Source organism: Mustelus asterias, unplaced genomic scaffold (genome assembly GCF_964213995.1).
Source record: "Mustelus asterias unplaced genomic scaffold, sMusAst1.hap1.1 HAP1_SCAFFOLD_152, whole genome shotgun sequence".
Lineage (NCBI taxonomy): Eukaryota > Metazoa > Chordata > Chondrichthyes > Carcharhiniformes > Triakidae > Mustelus > Mustelus asterias.
This window is the reverse complement of record NW_027590173.1, coordinates 570,813-594,763: the sequence shown is the minus strand read 5'-3', so window position 1 is coordinate 594,763 and position 23,951 is coordinate 570,813. Positions and strand designations below refer to the sequence as shown.

Here is a 23,951-nt window from a genome sequence, read left to right as displayed (position 1 = left end):
ACAGAGACAGAGTGAGTTCGAGCAGTGAGGCCCCGACGGCCAGGCAATGTCGCAGTGACTGAAATCTTTGTAAATTCCGGCTTTATACAGAAAGATTCTCTTGGAGAAACAGAAATTGCAGTCTCAGCTCTCACTGATATTGTAGCAGAGACACATTATTAATTCCACACTCAGGAACAGTGCTGCATTTTGACAGAAGAGATGGGGAGATTTTAGGAAGTGTGTCAGGGTCCTTGGGAGGGTGTAAATGAGATTTACTGAAATGGACACGGCGATGAGGGATTTTAGCTGCAAGATTTGTTTGGAGAATCCAGAGTTCCTCTCGGTGAAGTAAACTGAATTAAGTGCGGCTCTGAGAGATGCGTAAAAGTGTATAACATATTGAACTAAGATGTGGAGATGCCGGCGTCAGTATTGAGTGCTGAGGCTGTTGCAGCAATGCCGTCGTCGTGGGGCTTGCTGGTGTAGAGTGCCGAGACGTCCATTGTGACGAGGAGTATTCCTGATTCAACTGTTCCATGGGTGCTGAGCTTCTGTAAGAAGTTCGTGGTGTCGCTTCAGAAGCTGGCGGTTCCTTTTCGATGGATTTCAGGGTGCCTTCGACTTAGCCAGAGAGGTTCTCACACAGAATCCTAGTGCCTAATATTGAACTAAAGTACTCAGGCGGAAATCGTTGCAGTAACTGCGAGCAGAAAGTTTTGGGAACACTGAAGATTTAAAAAAGTATAGGAGGCATAGGATCATCGCACTTCAGAAGGAAGCATGCAGTCGATTGAGACTGTACCGGCTCTCTGACAGAGCATCCCACTCTATCCCCAGGTAATTACCCCGATATTCCCCCTAACCCAAACATGCTGGGACATTATAGGACAATTTAGCATGGCCAATTCACCAAAGCTGCACATCTTTGAGGAAACCCATGAGGGCACTGAAAAAATGTGCGAACTCCACACATGTGGAAATTGCTGCTTTCTTGCATCTTTGTAGAGACTTGATGTCTGTGTCGATATGCGCGATGTTGTTGGAACCGGCTTGGAAACTCCACACAGACAGTGAATCACGGACAGAATTGAAACCGGGTGACTGGCCCTGTGAGGCAACAGTGAAAGTGGTTGTAGATAAGATAATTTTATTTATTTGTCAGAGTAGACTTACATTCACACATCAATGAAGTTACTGTCAAAATCTCCTCGTCGCCAAATTCCGGCGACTGGAATTCATTACCACAGGTAGTAGTTGATGCCAAAATATTGAATGTATTCAAGAGGCGGCGAGATATAGCACTTGAGGCGAAAGGGATCAAAGGTTATGGGTAAAAAGCAGGATTGGGCTCTTTAGTTGGACAATCAGCCATGATCGGAATGAATGGTGGAGTAGGCTTGAAGGACCAAATGGTCTCCTGCTGCTCCAGTCTTCTATGAATCCCCCAAACCGAGAATCATGCCACGAGACCAACGATCCGGTGACATGCAAGGAGCTGAGCCAATCAATATATGTTCCGCTCAAAGCAGACTCGCTGTCTTTGCAGACCTTGATAGAGGAATAGATAATGAAGAAAACACAGCAGATTCATAGGGAAACATGATCCTCTGTCTTAAACCCTGAGTATTCAATCAAATGTTCAATGTCGGAATTGGAGTTTCTCTCAGCGACATTGATTCAAATCATATCAGTTCACAGAAAGTGTGGAAGAACACAGCTAAGTGTGTTCAAATAGAGAGAAACAATGTACGAAACGTTCCGTCGATTAATGGTGAGAATCGGTTTTGCACCCACCGGTGCAGAATACAATGGATAAACAGACCATCGCCAAAACCACTCGACATTTCGTCAACTTCTCAGAAACTTGTAAACCGTCTCCTTCCATTTGATTTTCTATCCATGAAGAGTTGGGGAGGAAGGTTCCCCCCACAATCGCTCCTGGATGTCCAGCCAGATGGAACATGTTTCAAATGTAGCTGCTGCAAACACAGGAAATTTCTATCCCATCAGGTCAGGGAATGTTAGGAATGGAGCGGTGTGAAACATTCCCAGACCATGTCCCACATGTTTCTCCTCAGCATGAAAACTCACCGCGGAAAGACTGAAACAGAGGCTCATTCAATCACATCATGATTCACATCACTCACACCTTAACCATGAAGTCAGGATGACTTCGAATTTCTCCTAAAATACGAACTGACTGGCAGAATGACATTACACACGGGACTGGCGAGTCACAACCATCGGCTGACTTGGCGAGTAGTGAAAATTTATATAACTGCTTCTGATCTTCACGAGAACTGGCAGTGAAATAGAACATTGTTCATTGACACCTCTGCTGCATTGTGAAAAAGTGGTTGATAAACAATTGCGTTGTGAAAAGATGGTTGATAAACTTTGGGATACATTGAAAAGTTGTTTTCATTGCGTTGGGCTCCAACGGGTGCTTCGTTGGTCTAGGGGTATGATTCTCGCTTTGGGCGTAGCATTAAAATGCGAGAGGTCCCGGGTTCAAATCCCGGACAAGCCCAGACAGGCTTTTTTTTTAGAAGATAATTCCTTGCAATGAAGAGGGCGACAATGAGCGAAAGCCGAAGCAGTGCTGAGCTCCCGAGAACTCATTGCAGAGAAAATATCTCTGCAAAAGTCCGGAAGCAACCATACAGTCTGACAGAACTGGGAATCCCACGGTCTGATGTTAATTTTTCCATATTTTACTTTCATTCCGGTGCTCCGAGTGAACCGTGAGTATTGGTGCATTTCAGCAATCCTGTTCAAGGGCAATTTACAACCAGGCGACATACACATCAACAGAGGAAATAGGAGCAAAAGTAGACCATTCGGCCCCACAAGCCTGCCCCGCCATTCACTCAGATCATGGCTGATCTGTTTGTGTTTCGATTTCCACATTTCCATCTATCCCCGATAACCTTTGGTTCTGTTGCCAAACAAGAATCTATGTACCTCCGGCTTAAAAATATTCAATATCCCCGCTTCCACCGCCTTCTGAGGCAGAGTTGCAAAGTCACTCAATGCTCCGAGAGAACAGAATTTGCCATCCGAAAAGAAGAAGCTCAGTTTTCTTTAAGTGCCTGTTGTTCTGGATTCACTCACAAGTAGAGACATCACTTCCACGTGCAACTTGTGAAGACCATTCAAGATCTGAGGTGCTTTGAACAAGGTACCTCCCACTCGGAGTATCTCTGGTACAAAGACGCCCAGCCAGTCTGCGTAACCTTTCCTCTGATCAACCTCGTAAATCTTCTCTGCACTGTCGAACTATTCATGATATCAGACTGGTAATTCTCTTCTGGATCGTTTCCAACACATTCCCACCCTTCATTAACTATGGACACCAAAACTTCAGACAATATTCGAGATACTTCACTAATGACCTGTACAACTGAAGCATGACATTCTTTTCTCACACGCTTAAATGCTTGTAACAAATCAAATATTCCATTAACCTTTTTTATTCCTTGCTGAACATGCATACTAATTATTTGTGACTCGTGCACTCGAGCACCGAGATCCCTCTGCACCTTGGAAATCTGCAGCCGTTCTATATTTGAGTAATAATCTGATTTTGTTATCTTCCTGCCAAAGTGAATAACTGCACATTATATTCCAGTTGCCAGGTTTCTGCCCATGTACAAAACCTGTCTGTAGCTATCTGCAAGCTCCTTACGCACTCTCCACAAACTACTTAACGACATATATTGTGTCTTCTTCAAGTTTTGCTGTCATGCTTTCATGATGTGGGCTGGGATAATTGAGCTTCTATATAAAAGCCAACTCCCAAACACAAAGGGCCGGATGATCTTTTCCTGTGCTCTAACTATTCTGTGTGTATGAGTGTGATAACCATTCTGTCGCACTTAGTGTGTGGTGCAGGATTTGAGTGTGGAATTCATTGTCTATCTGGCAATCTCTGTGGATGTATATGAGTGAATGATTCATTCTGTATCACCCTGTGTTTTGTTCATCCTGTGATTGGGGAATTACTAATTGTCTCCCAGTCTCTCAGACACTTTGTAGATCTGGAGTGATTCAATAAATAAGATACCTAAGTGAAATTGGGACCATTTTTTCGAATTCTTAAACTGCTCGACCCGATCCTCCACCCAACTATTTCATGTAACATTATCTGTTTGTATCTGAATTCCATTCTCCTTCCAACACTTATCCAGCTTTCCATTAAATGCAGCTGTGCAAATCGTCTCCAATCGTAGAATGCCGAAAGTACAGAAGGGAGGACATTTGGTGCATCGAGTGTGTACCGACTACAATCCCACCCAGGTCCTAGTTCAGTAACGCTCATTTACCCTGCTGATCCCGCTGACACTCGGGTCCATTTAGTATGGCCGATCAACCTAGCCCGCACATCTTTGGACTGTGGGAGGGAAGCCACACAGACATGGGAGAGCGTGCAAACTGCACACAAACAGTGAACCGAGGCCGCAATTGAACCTAGGACCCTGGCGCTGTGAGGCAGGAGTGCTAACCACTGTGCCACCCAAAATTATTTCCAGTCTCTTCGCAAATTTCCCGTGTCATATCCTTCAGTACCTTTAGATGGTCAAACGAAATTTAAATCTGGTGATCGTTTCTTCTCGTGTTCTGCAGTGACATATTCACTGCAATGATTTCTCCTGACCTCGAACCTGCTCCCGATTTAATAAACGATCGCTGGGCTTGTCCAGGTTTTAAACCCGGAAGCACAGGCATACTAATATTACCCTAACCGAGAATCATATACCCCTCGACCAACGAGCCAACTGCCAATGCTCTGGACGATAGCAAATTACAAATGCTGCCGACTCAATGATAATTTAATATTGATTTCTAAAGTGGATTTAATGATTAAATTACGAGGTCTATCCAATCACACCCCTTTATTAATTCTTCGTATTGACCTATTCCTGGAACACCCTCACTTGATGTGAACGTCTTCCCTCTGTTGAAGTTCTGGGTTGCGGCCAGTAGATGTCAGCACACCCAGGAAGAGCGAAGCTTACAGACCAGAGAGGTATAAATAAACAAGAATTGTTCAGACTATCAGGAAGTTTTAACAATATTAATGTTGGACGTGGCTTTTTTATGTTAGTTATTTTGTAACAAGCAATTGTTATCGTTGTCTGTCTCTTGATTTGAGGATGACACCCAGTCAGGGCCGTGAATTACTGCCATGGGTCTTCAAGTGAGTGAACAGGCCCATTCTCGGCCCACAGAGCTTTCTTCCCTGTTACTTTAGTCTCTCCCGCCATTCTGCCTCATAAAAGCGTGCTGTAGATTGAGGGATATGTTTTGGCCATTTTCAACGATGGGTAACAAACTCCTCCCAGTCACCAGCATGAATGCTGCCTCGCTTCAATCTGGAGGATGGCGGGGAAGCATTACTGATGGAATTTCTCTCACACTCTTAGGATTCGCTGATACGCTGGTCGCATGTACATCATTGTGCTAAAACCACCAACCATCAATGAGAGTGAGATACATTTTTATCTGCCCTTCTCTGGCCTATTGTATCGAAATGAAATTTTTCAAAATCTTTCACTAATTTACAGCCCAGCATCAGACCCCCCTCAGCCTTGTTATTGCAGGAGAAGAAGCATCCAGTTTCTCAATCCGTTACCAGGCCATTCTCTTTCTACATAATTATTCTACTTTTTATGGGCTGTTGGTGTCGCCTGCTGGACCAGCATTTGTTGCCTTTCCCTAATTGTCCATCAACTGAGAATGGCTTGTTGGCCATTTCAGAGGGCAGGTAAGAGTCACCCTCATTGCTCTGGGTCTGCAGTCACATGGAGGGCAGACTTCTTTATCTAAAGTGCACTGGTGAACCAGATGAGGTTTTACAACAATCGGCGGCAGTTTCAAGGCCGCCATCACTGATACGAGCTTTCAATTCCAGATTGATTTAATCAATGAATTAAATTTCACCAGTGGTGGGATTTACTCCGTCTTCCCAATGATTAGTGCACGCCTCTGGATTACCAGCCCAGTGACATAACCTTTCATCCCTGTAAACAGAAACAGTTCATTCAGCTCATTATTAAACCTCTTCCTGAGGATGTGAGAATTCCCTCCACAGAATTTGATTAAACCATTTGCTGCAAAGCCTGTTGCTCCATTCGGGAGCATCAATGATTTATTAAGATCTCAAAGGTAAGATTGATTTCTTGGGAGGAGAATAAAATAATGAGATTAGAAAATTGAGTGAAGAAAACAACAAGGAAGTGCATTCTCAGATAACGCCCGGCAACGTTTGCAAGAAAATGCAGAGCTTTCAGCTGAAGAAGGACATTTCGTTTTTTTCCGGAACTTCGACCAGATTTCTGCATAAAACGACCGCGACAGGGCTCGAACCTGCAATTTTCTGATAGCATCATCACTACGATTGCCGAAGTCAGACGCCTTATCCATTAGGCCACGCGGTCAACAGATACAATGCTGCACAGAATGTCAGTACCATGTGAATACCTACCGTGGTTATATTTATTGTCAGTCCTATTTTTGGATGCTTCGCTGATTCCCAGATGCCACAAATTGAAGGGGAATCCCCAGCGTTTGTAACCGGCAGAAAACTGAATTTCATTACTTACATTCTTGGATGCCTGTCTGTGTGGAGTTTGCACGTTCTCCCCAGGTGCGTGGGTTTCCTTCGGGTGTTCCGGTTTACTCCCATCCCCAACGATGTTGCAGATTAGGTGGATTGGCCAGGCTGAATTGACCCTTCTTGTCGGGGGGATTAGTAGGGTAATTACTTGTGGTTGCAGGGAGGGATTCTCCGTCGGAGAGTCGGCGCAGAATGTCTGGGCCGAGTGGCTTCCTTCCGCGCTGTTGGGATCCGATGCCTCCTATACATCCTGTCTTAAATCTTCACTGCCTGTCCCTGAATCCTTCTGCTCGCAGCTAATCCAGCAACTTGGCCTGTGTTCAATGGGTTATGCTCTTTTACACGTCTCTTACATCACCACTCAATCCCGTCAACTGCAAAGAGAGAAAATCCGAATTATCCAGCCAAACTTTTTCGCTAAAATCCATCATCGCTGGATCCAAAGCAGTAAATCTCCTAAGGACCTTCACACACTTTCTAAAGTGTGGTTACCGGGTCTGGGTGCAATCCTAAAACAGCTGTAGTTAAGCAGAGCTTTATAAAGATTGAGCATAACTTCCCATTTTTTATACTCAATGCCTCCATTTATGAAGTAAGAAGTCTCACAACACCAGGCTAAAGTCCAACAGATTTATTTGGTGGCTTACTTCTTACTGTGTTTACCCCAGTCCAAAGACGGCATTTCCACATCATGGCTTCCATTTCCGAAGCCAAGCATCCAATCCGCCTTCCTGACAACTCTCTCAAATTCGCCTCTCTCCTTCAAGATCTCTCTGAACCTCTGGTCACTCTGAGCCTGCACACTGCTCAGAACTGGGCCATTCAGTTTCTATTGCCTCTCCCCATCCCTTCTGTCAAAATGCAGCACTGTCCCTGAGTGTGGGATTAATAATGTGTCTCTGTTACAATATCAGTGAGAATCTCCAAGAGAATCTTTCTGGATAAAGCCGGAATTTACAAGGATTTCAGCCACTGAGACATTGTCTGGCCGTCTGTGTATCATCGCCCTAACTCACTCTGTCTATGTCTATCCCTCCACTCCCATTCGTTAACTGTATATGAAGGGGGGATCTTGTTGGTTAATGACTGAGTGCAAACCATCTGTATCTTCATCTGAACAAATAGAATTCAGCTTGTGAACAAGATCATAATTTCAACCAGTTCTGGGTTAAACCAGGCACAACTCTGATTGGCTGCAGCCCCCCGAATCTGGGGAACAGACACTGTGAGCATCGCCAGCCTCAGAGGCTTTAATAGTTACTGAGCTGGGAAACTCCAATTATTCTCCCCGAATCCACAGCACAGAGCGAGAGGAGAGGAAAGCCTGTCCTCGGAGCTGTCAATCTGAGACACAGTTTGACCTGTCAATGTGCAGAGGTGAACACTGTGTCAGCGAGAGTGTGCTAAAGGGGCGGCTGGGTTAGACTAATGTTACTGTGTTTGTGTGTCCGCTCTCAGCGGCTGATTTCCCAGTCCTTCTTGTGTCAAATCACAAGATTCTCCTGTCATTGGATCGCGCTGCTCAGACCTGAAGAGAGAATTTAAGGGAAAGTTTGGGTCGATTTTAAGGTTTCAGTCGACAAAAGCGCGATCAATGCAGCAAAGAAACGGGTTGAAGTGGGAATTGCTGCCTTGAATTCAGATGGAATTTTCACGACAGGAAACGTTCGGATTTCAGTAACAGAAATAAGTCAGTCTGAGAATCTAGATAGTCTAATTTTAATTGCAGTGGGAGAGTTTGTGAGGAGAGAGAAACACAGCTGGAGGATCCGGGAGCTGACAACAGCTTGTCTCTGCACCATCCGCTCTCTTCCTTTCAGTTGCTCTGTGCCGCCACCACTGGTTTCATTTCGGACCCAGTTCTGACTCTCACACACACTCTCGGATATCATTTTCTGCCAGAAATACATCTGATGCGTAAACATGGCAACAGCTGCTTTCTCAATGAGCTGCCCAGCTCGGTTGGATCTGTCAGAAAATATTGGGAGATTTTAAAGCAACATCGGTTTGGTTGCAGAATTCTCTAATATCTGAATATATTCCATCACTTTTTCGCTTGTGTTTGGAGTCCTGGGCTGAGTGACCACTTAATCCATCGACATTTTGAAATTAATTCTAACATGAAATTTCCTGATGTCTTATGATTGTCGACAATCCTCTTTTACTAACGTTCCAATATGATTATTCTTCCTCACGGGAGACTGCTGAGTAAAATAAGGGCCCATGGTATTCGAGGCAAGGTACTAACATGGATTGACGATTGGCTGTCAGACAGAAGGCAGAGAGTTGGGATAAAAGGTTCTTTCTCAGAATGGCAACCGGTGACAAGTGGTGTCCCGCAGGGTTCAGTGTTGGGGCCACAGCTGTTCTCTTTATATATTAACGATCTAGATGACGGGACTGGGAGCATTCTGGCCAAGTTTGCCGATGATACAAAGATAGGTGGAGGGGCAGGTAGTATTGAGGAGGTGGGGAGGCTGCAGAAAGATTTAGACAGTTTAGGAGAGTGGTCCAAGAAGTGGCTGATGAAATTCAACGTGGGCAAGTGCGAGGTCGTACACTTTGGAAAAAAGAATAGAGGCATGGACTATTTTCTAAACGGTGACAAAATTCATAATGCTAAAGTGCAAAGGGACTTGGGAGTCCTAGTCCAGGATTCTCTAAAGGTAAACTTGCAGGTTGAGTCCGTAATTAAGAAAGCAAATGTAATGTTGTCATTTATCTCAAGAGGCTTGGAATACAAAAGCAGGGATGTACTTCTGAGGCTTTATAAAGCACTGGTTAGGCCCCATTTGGAGTACTGTGAGCAATTTTGGGCCCCACACCTCAGGAAGGACATACTGGCACTGGAGCGGGTCCAGCGGAGATTCACACGGATGATCCCAGGAATGGTAGGCCTGACATACGATGAACGTCTGAGGATCGTGGGATTATATTCATTGGAGTTTAGGAGGTTGAGGGGAGATCTGATAGAAACTTACAAGATAATGAACGGCTTAGATAGGATGGACGTAGGGAAGTTGTTTCCATTAACAGGGGAGACTAGGACGCGGGGGCACAGCCTTAGAATAAAAGGGAGTCACTTTAGAACAGAGATGAGGAGAAATTTCTTCAGCCAGAGAGTGGTGGGTCTGTGGAATTCATTGCCACAGAGGGCTGTGGAGGCCGAGACGTTGAGCGTCTTCAAGACAGAAATTGATAAATTCTTGATTTCTCGAGGAATTAAGGGCTATGGTGAGAGAGCGGGTAAATGGAGTTGAAATCAACCATGATTGAATGGTGGAGTGGACTCGATGGGCCGAATGGCCTTACTTCCGCTCCTATGTCTTATGGTCTTATGGTCTTATGTTCCACATGTTCGTTCCATTCCCAAACTGTTTTAAGCAGGAATACCGAACGCCCAGTAATGTCCAGCTTGTAGCATGTTTTGAATGAACATGATATTTCATCATCTAAGCAGCATTTTGAAATTCTCATTCATTCAATGTATTCTGATGAAGTGTATTTCTTATGTCCTGTGTGTCATGACACAAGAATCTTTCTCTGAAATAAGTCCTTGTTTTGTCCTTGTGCTGCTCTTTTTCTTTCTTCTCAAGTCATGATTTTTCTCATGGAAGTTATAGCACAGAAGCCATTCGGCCCATATTGTCGATGCCAGCACAGTTCCCGGTCTTTATAGAAAGAGCCCACAGTAAATTAGAATTCAATATCATGGGCTGCCCTGGAGAAGCCAATTAAACATTTCCAATCTCGCTCATTGCGCACAGAGTTTGAACCTTCGCGAGGAAACGATGGTTTTGAGTCCAACGCCTTAACCACTCGGCCAACGCAGCTGCTTGTCTCTTAAAATGATGTAATCACCTCAGCGATGTTCATGTTAACTTCATCAAGCACCAGGATTGTGCAGTGAGCAGTGTGTGAGCTGACATGTGTTCCTCTATTTTTATTTGGTGTCCTTATGTTTGACTGAGAATTCATTTGTTCAATTATTCTTCTATTTCAACATTGTTTGCAAGATAAAGAAATTGAAACCGAATTCTCGGTCCGAAATAAATAAAATTAGAACGGGAAGCGTATTTATCGGCAATGGCCGCGTTCGAATTTTATTTTGTCCACAAAATAAAGTCATAATTACATTACCAATTACCGGGAATCGAACCCGGGTCAACTGCTTGGAAGGCAGCTACGCTCACCACTATACCACCATCGCTCGCTACGTTTGAGCGATGGTTATTTACATTTGTTATAATTACGGAAGTGCCTTAATTGCCGATTTCCACAGACACCAGGTGGTCCTGACGCACATTTTGTAAACTGAAATTGTTCACTCTTGTTTTTTGGACAGTTTAAGCCTACTTTTTAATATTGTACCTGCCTGGGAACTCATTGAATAGTTTTGAGGCCTGTTCTTTCGGTTAAAAAAGTCTCCAATCAAAGCAAATTTAGATTCCAAGTCGAACGCCTGAACCACCCTGCCATCGGAGCTGTTTATTGGCCAGTCGATGCAACGACCTCAGTAACGTTCATATTGACTTCATCAGGATTATTGAGATCACAGTCAGGGAGGTCAACTGTGTTCGGTTCCCGTTACTTTATATCTTTGTCTCTGACTGAGAACTCATTCATTAACACAGAGACTTCTTCCTCTGTTTCAATATTTTTTTTCTGCAGAGAGAATTTGAAGCGGAATTTTCCGTCCGAATAAATAATATTTAAACGGGACGTCCTTTTTGTTTCATTTCCGGCAAATGCTGCGTTTGAACTGTTTTTGACCACGTGATTTGAAACGCAAGAGGCCGTAGATAAGGACCTAAATAAATGACCAGTGCGATGGCCGGGAACGGAATCCGGGCGAACTGCTTCGAAGACCGCCATGCTCACCACTGCACCACCATCTGTTAAATAGGTTGTTATTTTCATGAGTTATAATTACGGAATTACTTTCGTTGCTCACGAAGGTGTGTCCATAACACAATTTGTAAACTGATCTTGGCTGTCGCGTTTTTCTGCACAGTTTAACCCCCCTTTTCACTGTTGTTTCTGACTGAGAACTCATTGAATAGCTTTGAAGCCTATTCTTTCATTGCAACAAAGTTTACACAGGAAGCAAATCGAAGAAATATTTCCATTAATAACTCATGAATAATGAGAATCTTGAGTGAATTTCATTTCAGGTGTCCTGTTCTGTTCTGTTCTGACCTGCGATAGCTCATTAAATAAGTCACCAATGTGATGGCCAGGAACCTTGATCGAATGCTCACACAGTCACCACCATCGCCCACTTGACTCTTGGAGCTGCTGCTGCCCGCAGAGGTGGCCAAGCAAGAGGCACAGATGTTGACAAACTGCACCCGCTCCAAGTAGATTAACAAAATTACTGAACAAAAAAAGGAACTATGACAGTCTCTCTGAAAGCATTGCACCAACACCTCTTAAAGAATCAATTTGCTGTAACTAATTCAATATGAACCTATTCAATGTCAGCCCTTTTCCTTGCCAGTCCTCAAACAGGCATTGACTGGTTAGAAGTTTTAATCTTATCCGAGAACAGTTGGAGAAATTCCCAAAGAAGTGAAACTGTCGCCCTGAACTTCATAGAATCCCGACAGTCCAGAAGGAGGCCAGCTGATCGAGCCGGCGCCATCAGCAATCCCATAACCCCACATATGACAGTAAGGGGCAATTGAACATGACCATTCCACCTAACCCGGCACTAATTTTCATGGCGGAACGTCCGATTCTGGAAAGATAAAATCCGCAACTGGTGCCTCAAATGAAGCTGGAGTCTGTTTTGGAGCTTCTGAAACCACATGTTCTCCTGGTGGCAAACTCCTGCCCAAAGCTGGTGTCCTGATTTGAATCGATTGCCAGCTCGAGTTTCTCATTTGGATGAGGAATATGGAATGGTGCTGGATTATTCACCCCAAATACCTGCAGAACTCGGTCGAAACTTCACGTTTGTTCGGAAACCTCAACATCAGTCATCAGTTCACCCTCAATCAGTGGGTTAATACGAAGACGGAGAAAATGCACCTGCGACGAAGATGGGATTCGAACCCACGCGTGCAGAGCACAATGGATTAGCAGTCCATCGCCTTAACCACTCGGCCACCTCGTCATGCGTCTACACTCCCACAAACCAGCTCTTGTGCTCTTAACACCCGCAACAAGAGGACATTTCTCCCGCAGGACAATGTTGTGTTCCTGCTCTCTCGTTAATCTCGGTTCGTTGTGACTCTTCCATTCGATGTAAATCCAAAGAAAGTAAAGAGGGAGACAGTTAATTTATCAGGTCCCTCCAGGTCAGAAGGTTGCGTGTTTAATTCACGTCAGGCTCCTGGAGGATTGCTGCAGTTGGTCTTTGGATTCTGCATCCGGGGAAAGTTGATTGTTTGCAAATGTTCGCGAAATGATACATTTCAAAATTATGATGAAATGATATTTTAGGGATACCTCCGGTTTCCACGAGCAGGTCATATTTTTGCTGTTTGTAAATTTAAAGCAACGTCCACGGTCCGAGATGATTCAGCGGACATCTCAGGGGAGAGCTGAGTTCTGGTGATTTAACCGGAGGATTCACATCTCTCAGGCGGGGAGCAAGGCTGAGAAGGCGGGGCCTGTATCAATAATCTCAACCGATACGGGAAATGATCGGGAGCTGTTGGCTGAATCTGCTGCACAGCCAACTGAACTAAACCTGGGACAAATGCGCTGTGCCACCCACGGTAAGAAGTTTAACAACACCAGGTTAAAGTCCAACAGGTTTATTTGGTAGCAAAAGCTTTTGCTACCAAATAAACCTGTTGGACTTTAACCTGGTGTTGTTAAACTTCTTACTGTGTTTACCCCAGTCCAACGCCGGCATCTCCACATCATGATCACCCACGGTAACACAAATCAACATGACGAAGCAAATTTGCTGCCGAGAAAATCCAGATTTGCTCTTGGACAGCAGACGAATATGCCTTTTTGATGCGAGTGAAAACACGATAGCAAAGGGTGGTTTCGATCCATCCACCTCTGGGTTACGGGCCGCTTCCGCTGCGACACTCTGCTCCGGAACATAATCGCTTCCTGCCTATGACTGTTGCGCGGCAGTCCGACAACTATTGATTTAAAACAACAACCTCCGTGGTGGGAAGCACACCCTGGCTGGACAATAACACGTGACATCACCTCGAGTGTAACAGATAGAGAAAGACACACAGAAAAGCAGTAAGAGACTATCAGGATACACACACAATGACAGACAGAAAAGGTGCCGAACAAACCAGCAAGATACTGAGATGGAAAACATGATTATTTATGAAAAGCTGTTTTCTGTTACACAAAGCCAGGCCCTGTTTTGAAATCTATTTCCTGCTGTTTAACTGTGTTCTGTGCTGTGTAACTGTTCTCTCTGTTGTGGAACTGTGACTCTGTCGTTGACAGATCTTCACTGTGGTTGTGTCAAATTCTTCCCTGTTGTGTAAATGTGTTCCCTGTTGTGTAAATGTGTTCCCGGTTGTGTAAATATGATCCATCTTGAGCAGAAGTTTTCTCGGTTCTGTAAAGGCGTGTCCTGTTGTGTGACATGTTCTCTGTTGTTCTGTGATGTTGTCTCTGGAAAACAATCGACGGAAATTTCAAGGCCGCCATTTCTGAAGCTTGCATTCAATTCCAGCTTTATTTGGGCCGAATGGCCAACTCCTGTTTCTGTTTTCTATCCATGTTTCTATGTATTAAATCCGTGAATTTGAATTTTGCAAGCTGCCGTGGTGGGATTTACTCCGTGTCCCCAAATATTAGTCCGGACCTCTGGATTGCCAGCCCAGTGACATAACCTTTCATCCCTGTGAACAAAAACAGTTCATTCAGCTCATTATTAAACCTCTTCCTGAGGACATTAGAATTCCATCCACAGAATTCCCATTGGCCGATTGATAACAAAGCATTTTGTTCGAGTTGGGAACATCAATAATTTATCCACATCAAACAGATATTGTGGAATTGTTCGGATCAAAGATTCTAAGATAAGTGAGAATTAAATGGACAAAGTTACAAGGGAAGTAATTCTGAGAAAGCTCCCTGCAATTTCTGAAAGAAATAGTGGATTTCAGTTCACAGGCTCAGTTTTGAGGAGGTTCCACCAGATTTCTGTACAAAGTGACTGGGTTGGAAACTGTAATCTTCAGATAGCATCACAAAAGGCACCGTTAGGCTCCGGTTACGCGCCTGAAATTGAGTGATTTTTGTGGAGTATGTGGAATATTTCTTGTACCAGTCCTGTTCAGCCACCGCCCCCCCCCCCCACCCCGCCACCCCCTCTTCCCACCCCCCAACTCTTTTTCCGTTACGTCGATGACTGTATCGGTGCTGCTTCCTGCTCTCATCTGCGCCTGGAAAAAATAGCGATTTTGCTTCCATTTTCTACCCTCGCATTTTCGCATGGTCCAAATCCGACACTTCCCCTACCCTTCCTTGACCTGTCTGCCTCCAATCCTAGATAGACTGACCACCAGTAACTAAAGCCCCACCGACTCACACGCCGAGTACAGATCCTCATACCCCGCTCCCTGTAAGGACGCCATCCCCATTCTCCTAGTTTGTTCACCTCAGTCGGAACTGTTCCCTGATGCCTCTTTCCAAATCGGCGCTCCTGACATGGACTCCAACTTCCTGAAACCAAGGTGCCTCCACCCCGACCCTCGGTGTTTGGTTAGGCGCTCAACCGTGCCCTATTCGTCTCCCGCACCTCTGACCTCACCCCTTTCTCCTCGCAGAGCCACGATCGGCTCCCAAAATACAGAAGTCAAACAGACATTGTTATCGTCTTCTTTTCCATCTGTTCACTCAATATTTCGTCGATATCTTCACAAAATCCAATAGGAATGGCGATCAGTTTTCCAGTCAGTGATCAGCCCTCTGGAGGTGATTAAAGAAAATGAACAGTTTCATCCACTCTCGAAACCCTGGGGGCTTGAACCTGCGCGGTGAACCACATTAGATTTTAAATCAAACGCCTGAACAACTCGGTCATCGCAACTATAACCAACATCTAACTAACCAGTTTATGAACAGCTGATTTCTTCAAAGTTTACCTTTGATTGTCTCGCCAGACAATGACGAGGAATCCAACACACTATCCGTTGCGGCACAGAGACACACCTGGTGCACTTATTCCCCATCCCCATATGGGAATTTCTGACGTATCGAACAGACAGTTCAAAAGTTCAGCAATTGGACAATGACTATATTTCAAAAATCCTTTATTATCAGTGAAATGATTTGGGACGTCCTTTGGTTCTGAAAAGAGCTACAGAAAGGACACAGACAGCTTAGTGGAATGGGAGGACATGTGGCGGATGAAGAATTAAGTGATTCATTTTGGTGGGAAGAACGCAAAGAGACAATACAAAATAAAGGATATCATTCTAAAAGGGGATACAGGAACAGCGGGAAATATATGGACCTGTGTACAAATCATTGAAGGTGGCAGGGCAGTTTGTAACAGCCGTATATTATCCCCGGATTTAAAAACAACATCAGGATTTTGATACAAATTTTCTGCAAAGAAAATCCAGATGTACTATTCGATCGCACATTAGATATTCCAAGCATTGCCTGTCGCCTGAGGTATGGTAACCCTTGGGCTAAATCGCCACCTGTAAGCTCTCCCTTTTGAGGGGGAAAGCAGCCTCTGGTCATTTGCAACTACGGCGACTTTACCTTTATATCTGTGTCATATTCTTTGATTTTATTTGATTTGATTTATTCTTGTCACATGCATTAGTACACAGTGAGAAGTATTGTTTCTTACATGCTACGCAGACAAAGCATACCATTCATAGCGAAGGAAAGAAGAGAGCGCACAATGTAGAGTTACAGTCACAGCAACATGTAGAGAAAGATCAAATTAATACGAGATAGGTCCAATCAAAATTCTGATGGTAACAAGGAAGAAGCTGTTCTTTACTTGGTTCGTGCCTGCCGTCAGATTATTGTATCCAGTTCTCGACAGAAGCCGGTGGAAGATAATCTGTCCACGGTGTGTGGCTGCTTCAACTGGCTGCTTTTCCAAGGCAATGCGGCGTGTCAATGGATGGCAGACTGGTTTGCGTGATGAACTGGCTTTGTTTACGACACTTTGTCGATTTTTTGCGGTCCTGGACAGAGCAGGAGCCGCACCAAGCTGTGATGCAACCAGAAGGAATGCTTTTTCTGGTGCATCTGTCTGTATTCAGACTGTGTTTTGCATTATCTGCTGCTCAATGAAGATTGGGATCTTTCTGATTCGATCAGTTAAACTGTGCGTGGAGAAGTGACTTGTTCTGACTGTCAGCTTCCGGAACTGAAACATGGTTTCTCAATTAATTCTGTCTCTGTCAACCTTTGGTACTGCAACTGAGTTTCTGTATCCCCTCATTTTGACTCACCGATTGATGTTGTTTATTCATTTCTGGGATGTGGGTGTCGCTGGCTGGGCCCGCATTATTGCCCATCCTAAATTTCCCGTGAACTGAGCGGCTTGATAGGTCACCTCAGAGGGCAGCTTAGAGTCACCAAAGTTGCTGTGTGTCGGGGGCCCCATTTAGGTCCAAACCAGTTAAAATATTCATTCCTTAAAGGACATTAGTGAAGCAGTTGTCTTCCTTTTGACAATCGATCCATGGTCGTTAGACTTTTAATCCCAGATGTTCTTAATTGATGAAATTTCACCATTTGCCTTGGTGGTGGCGGTGGTCTGTGTGTGTGTGTGTGTGCGTGCGTGTGTGTGTGTGTGTGTGCGTGTGTGTGTGTGTGTGTGTGTACGTGAGAGAGAGAGATTCTCACATAATCAGTCCGTTTGTGAGTGTGGATTAACCTTTTATATTCCCTCACAAACACTGTGATCCCCTTGCTTTTGTGAATTCCCAAGAAGCATTTGTACTACTGAGACCCTGGTGGTCGGGTGGAGGGTGGGGTGAGGGTTGAAGGCAATGCCGCAGGTTGCTGAGTGTGGAAGCAGCCGATTTTAAAGCTTGTGAGTTGGAAAGTGAAGAGTGAACTTGTCTGTGTGAAGATTACAGAAAAGGTATGTCTGGACCTGCGCCCTCGAGACAAGTTTTGGGTTGTCAGTAAATGAACTCCTGTAATGAAGGGACAAAATCAGAAAGAGGAAATGCTGGAAATATTCAGCAGCTGCGAAAGCAGCTGTGGAGAGATATTAGTGTCGCCAGGATGTAACTCTCCTATTGGATACTTCACGTTGCTCAGGTCTGACACTCTCAACACCTTCGTGTAAGGAACAGGGAGGGCGGGAATTGGGTCTTTGTTGATTTGAGCAAACAGCGCAATGCAGCAATGAGAAGCTCCTCAGCCCCTGGCGGCTTGGGAAAGGATGGGACTCAGATACAGGACTCTGGTTGGAGTTCAAAAATGGAAAAATACATCGAGTTATAAATGTAATGACAATAAAGGTGGAATTCAGATCGACTTGTGCAGAAATGTTGCACTTTGCCAATGTAGTCAGGATGGCCGAGCGGTCTAAGTCGCTGCGTTCAGGTCGCAGTCTCTTCTGGAGGCGTGGGTTCAAATCCCACTCCTGACAGTGATTTTTCGTTCGCGAGGCAGCATCCAAACCCAAGAAATTTCTCACCTGGCAGCACAAGGGCAGCTGATGCTGAGAAACAACGACCACCTGTGAGTTCCACTCCGAGACACACTTCATCCTGGCTTGGAAATGTATCACCGTTCCCCTGGCTGGCTCACAATCTTGGAACTCCCTCCCGAACAGGAGTGTATGTGCACATATACCACATGGACTGCAGCGGCACCAGAATGAATTCATCGCCAATTACTCAAAGATTATTAATTTGGACAATAAATGCTTCTCGCGCCAGCGGCACACATATCCCGTATGAATAAAGTACTTTTTAAAAAATCACCTCGTGCCACAGAAGGAGCACATCTGCCTTCAGAGCAGAAAACTGTGTGTGAATCACATCCTGAACACGGCTACTTTTATACCAGGTGTGTGTCTGAAAACAGTAAGTGGAACCAAGCTCACGATAAACCTCTCAATGTTTAGTGGAAGTGTTTCACTGAGTGATTTGTGTGATGCCCTCTGATGTGCTTTCTTTTGTGAATTCCTAAGGAGCACCTCCCCTGAGACCCTGGTGGGCGGGTGTCGGGGAAAGGCGGATTTGAAAGGTTTACAGGGAAATCGGTGCAGTCTCGATGGGCCACTGTGGGATTCAGTTATTTTTCTTTCATGAATCTATCCGAGGTCCCATAGCATCTGTGGAGAGAGAACCGGTCATTCCCGTGAAAGGTCTGCATCTGAAATGTGAACTATCTCTATTTTCAGAGGTACGTTACAGATGTGGTAATATCTCTTTTTTCACTAATACCACCAGATCTGGAATGTATTTCCAGCATTCTGCTGTACCCACGAAGAGCGGTATCAGGCTCTGTGGCTTAGTTGGTTAAAGCACCGATTTAGTAAACCAGAAGATTCTGGATTCAGATCCTCGGATTCCTTTCCAGTGAACTTTGCAACTGCGTAAGTCGCAATATCCATTTCTTGCTTGTCAATGTTGTCTTTCCCTTCACAGTGGATAATCTACAACGATAAAAAAAACATAGTTCGAGAGTCTCCACAAGTATCTTGACTATTCATTGACGTGATCCAGGTAGTTTCATCATCTTGCAGTAAAAAAGCATTAAATTTGCAATAAATCCAATTCTCCAAGTTCTACAAACATAGCGTTCCATTGTTTTCTCAGGGAATTTCGAACAGAGTCAAATCGCCTTAGAATCACCCCATCCCGACAGAGGTGAAGGAGACCATTCTGCCCTCGAGTCTGTCCCGACTCTCCGACAGAGAATCGCACACAGGACCTATTCCCGCAGAGCCACGCATCCACCCCGCTAATCTACCGATACAAACACCTTGGTGACCAAGGGGCAATCTAGCATGGCCAAATCCACCCAACCTGCTCATCTTTGGACTGTGGGAGGAAACCGGAGCACCTGGTTTCCTGAGATAACTTGCCTGCATGAATGCAGTTTGAACAGCACTGCAAAAACTTGGCACCATCCAGGACAAAGCATCCCACTTCATTCGCTTCCCATGCATAAAGCTTCACTCCCTCCACTCCCGACACAAAATGGCAGCAGTTTGCGCCATCTACAAGATGCACTGCAGCAACACAGCAAGGCTCCTTTGCCAGCACCTTCCAAACCCACGACCACGACAGCCTAGAAGGACAAGCGCAGCAGACACATCAGAATAACACCACCAGGTTGCAGGGCACTGATATTTATTTATTGATTGTAGTTATTTATAAGTTGTTGTTGTTGCACGTGTGTGTTGTTTAATCTTCGTGATCTTCAAAAGAAGCGAAATATCTAATTGAAAAAGATGCTACTATTTCTAACGCAACCAGCGAACGTCGTGTCAAACTTTAAGAAAGCCCCCGGGGTTTGCGATTTATTTTTGAGTCAGTGGTTTCCCTGGGAGCCAATAAACAGAAGCAGCATGAAGAGATGGCAGAGCAGGAAATGTCGGTGCCGAAGCTGAATCACATCAACGGAGCAGCAACCTGCTTTCTACTAATCGGACCCCAAGTCCGATTCTGGTGGGACTGAAACCCACAACCTTTGAATGGCTGACTTGCCATTATTTAGATGTCTAACGCGCTACCCAAAGCGCCACATGCTGGAAGTTTGCTTTACTTGTCCATATATGGATTTTTGACAATGTGGAAAGTTCAACAATCTCGTAGTTAAAAAGTCAAGGGCTGTGAAGAGGGACTTTATTGATTGCAAGTCATGTTGCTACATCTTATGTCTGTTAAAACAGCTGTGGGAATACAGACCATTTTGTCCTTTGTACATGAAATCTGTCCATCACAGAATGATCCTCCCTCTTTCTCTTCCTTATTCTCGTGGACAGCTCGGAGTGTAATCTCACAGGCTTGATAGTCGGGGGCACATTCTACTCTATCTGTCACAGCGCTGATCAGAATCTGTTCCCTGTTCCAGTTAAACACCTGCACAGAACACAACGCAAAGCTGGAAGCTGGAAACCAGAATCAAAAACCGAAAATGCTGGATATGCTCAGCAGGTGATGGATGAATGGAGATTCCTGTAAAAGAGACCTTGGGGTACAGGTTCATAGCTCCTTGAAAGTGGAGTCACAGGTGGACAGAGTGGTGAAGAAGGCATTCGGCATGCTTGGTTTCATTGGTCAGAACATTGAATTCAGGAGTTGGGACGTCTTTTTGAACTTGTACGAGACATTGGTAAGGCCACACTTGGAATACTGTATACAGTTCTGGTCACCCTATTATACAAAGGATATTATTAAACTAGAAAGAGTGCAAAAAAGATTTACTAGGATGCTATCAGGACTTGATGGTTTGAGTTATAAGGAGAGGCAGGATAGACTGGCACTTTTGTCTCTGGACTGTCAAAGGCTGAGGGGTGATCTTATAGAGGTCTATAAAATAATGAGGGGCATAGATCAGCTAGATAGTCAATATATTTTCCCAAAGGTAGGGGAATCTAAAACTAGAGGGCATCGCTGTAAGGTGAGAGGGGGAGATACAAAAGGGTCCAGAGGGGCAATTTCCTTCACACAGAGGGTGGTGAGTGTCTGGAACAAGCTGCCAGATGCAGTAGTAGAGGCGGGTACAAATTTGTCTTTTAAAAAGCATTTAGAGAGTTACATGGGTAAGATGGGTATAGCGGGATATGGGCCAAATGCGGGCAATTGGGAGTAGCTTTGGCGTTTTGAAAAAAAGGCGGCATGGCAAGTTGTCCGAGGGCCTGTTTTCATGCTGGAAACCGCTATGACTATATGACAAGCCGCTGAAGCACAGCACAGTTGCACAGTTTAAAGTTTCCTTTCATCCACAATAGATCTTCCATTCTAGTATTTTGAACAATTCAAATTGAAAATGTGCATTGTTATTCTCGTCGCCACAGCCTGAAAACAACTCCAGGCATTGATCTCTCCCTTGGATTTTAAATTTGTAAATCCATTCTCTATCTTTTAAAGCTACTATTGAAACTGTATCCATCACCCGCTCATTTCCTTGTGAATGAGCAGGAGAATTGAAGATATATTTGGATAATTTTCCTTTGACTACATTTGTACAGAAGCATCAAGGTCAAGGAGGGAACCACACACAGCACTTCATGAAATTCACCCACTAAAAGGTGACAGTGTTTAATCAAGGGGTGGTTCTATTTGTTCATTTATTATTAATGGAGAATATAAAAGTTGGAACAGTGTGCAATCTGGGCATTGTAACTGAGCAAAGTGAAACACAATGTGGACTGGGCAGGATAAGCCTAGCATGGGCAATGGACAGAGTGGAGGTGCGACGTTGGCTGGCTTGTGAGACGGCGCAGGGAGATGCTGCAAGGTGAAGGTACATCGGAAAATGGGAGTGTAAAATGTTGAATGATGAATGTGCAAGTAGAATGTGCAATGTAGACTGCAGGCTGGATATTCAATGGGTTCTGTGATGGATGAATAGACTGTGGAATCTTGGCATGGTAAAGGTGCAATGGGGATTAGGACGGGTAAAGGTGTATCCTTTATTTTATATCACCTCTCCTCGATCTTCGGACCAAAATGCATCACTTCACACTTCCTTACATTAATTAAATTGTATCTGTCACGTGTCTGCCCATTCCACCAGACTGTCTATATCTTCTTGCAGATTATCAATGTCCTCCTCACTAAAAATCATAATGTTTTCAAATTTTGCACCACTGACAAATTTTGAGATCGAAACCTAAGCACCCAGATATAGGTCAGTAATATATATCAAGAAAAGCACATTTCTCTCTATATAATATCCCCAATCACAAATGGGTAAAACTTTCTGAAAAATATGCTTTAAAGGTTTGTACTAATAATTAAACTGTTGCTGAATGAAATTCTAACTAAGCTAATGATTCAACTGCCATTTGGTTCCAAATAAAATGCCAACCGGCACTAATACATTCAATTATAAGCATAGCCTTGCTCGTTTATCAGGACTTAAATGACGAATACAGAGGGAAGCAGCGTACTGGTAGATTTCAAAATGAAATGGCCAAAAGATTTAGTATTTCTAAATTCCTCAGTCCTAGGTTCAATATGATGTGAACAATTCTTGTCTGCTGTGTCCCTCTCTGATGTCTGAACTTCAGCCTACCAGAGTGTGCTGACATCCACTGGCCGCAATACAGAACTGCAGTAGAGCGGAAAAATGCATCTTAACTGTCGCTGTTGCAGAGACAGATCAAACAGGAGTTAATGATTGGATATCGGCATTACATTCCATAGAGAAATCAATATTGATGTACTTTTAAATGCAGTCAGTATGACTTCGAATTTGCTATTACCTGGAGCAGTTGAGTCGACTAGCACAGATGTACGAAAGGAAAATCTCGGTAATGAGACGATGGAGAATGCATTTCAGAGATAAGCAGATGATGTTACGTTGAAGATTTTGAGGAGAGGATCGTGTGGAATCATGTACTAATTAGAACAAAAGGCCCTGTTTCAATTATGTACCTTCCAGATAGAATGTGTACAGATTTGCAAAGTCTCTCAGAGAGATTCATAATGAACATCACACACATATGTCGCACCAGAGACAGAGCGATACAGAATGAGTCCAACACTCATACACCTCGAATCTTAGAAGGGACAGCAAAGAGAGGGAGACCATTCGGCCCTTTGTCTCTATGCTGGTCTGTACAAGAACAACTCAGCTCATCCCTTTCCCGTCCTTGTCTCATAACTCTGGAAATCCTTTCACTTCAGGTGCTGATTCCATTCCCCCTTGACAGCCCTGATTTGATGCTGCCTCTGCCACCCTCTCAGGCAGTGCATCCCAGGTCCTAAACACTCTGCACATTAAAAGCCATCCTTCTCTCCTCAGGCAATGGGAGCAATATTTCTTCATCTACTCTTCTTAGACTGCACCCACAAGCCCACCACCTCTACCAGGGTAGAAGCAGAGAGATTATTTCCACTTAGAAAGGAAACAAGAACTTGAGGACACCCTCAAAATAAGGGGGAGTCAGTTTAGGACAGAGTTGAGGAGGAACTTCTCCTCTCGGAGGGTAGTGAATCTCTGGAATTCTCTGCCCATTGAAGCAGTGGAGGCTACCTCGTTAAATATGTTTAAGTCACAGGTAGATAGATTTCTGATCAATAAGGGAATTAACGGTTTTGGGGAGCGAGCGGGTAAGTGGACCTAAACCACTATCAGATCAGTCATGATCTTATTGAATGGCGGGGCAGGCTCGAGGGGCTAGATGGCCTACTCCTGCTCCAATTTCTTATGTTCTTACCATCTCGAAGGACAGCGGCAATAGATA

At 44.4% G+C, this 23,951-nt stretch overlaps 1 protein-coding gene and 3 non-coding genes across 4 annotated transcripts in view; 1 reads left to right on the top strand and 3 right to left on the bottom strand.

Moving 5' to 3' along the window:
- Window positions 1-23,951, bottom strand: part of LOC144485064 (uncharacterized) — a 213,841-nt gene that overhangs the window by 84,188 nt on the left and 105,702 nt on the right. The gene's annotated exons all lie outside the window — the stretch shown is intronic.
- Window positions 6,331-6,422, bottom strand: trnar-ucg (transfer RNA arginine (anticodon UCG)). The gene is given in 2 exon segments: window positions 6,331-6,366; window positions 6,386-6,422. It is a non-coding gene; the product is annotated as a tRNA-Arg (tRNA).
- On the bottom strand, window positions 12,638-12,719 carry trnas-gcu (transfer RNA serine (anticodon GCU)). The gene has a single exon. It is a non-coding gene; the product is annotated as a tRNA-Ser (tRNA).
- trnal-cag (transfer RNA leucine (anticodon CAG)) lies at window positions 18,088-18,170 on the top strand. The gene has a single exon. It is a non-coding gene; the product is annotated as a tRNA-Leu (tRNA).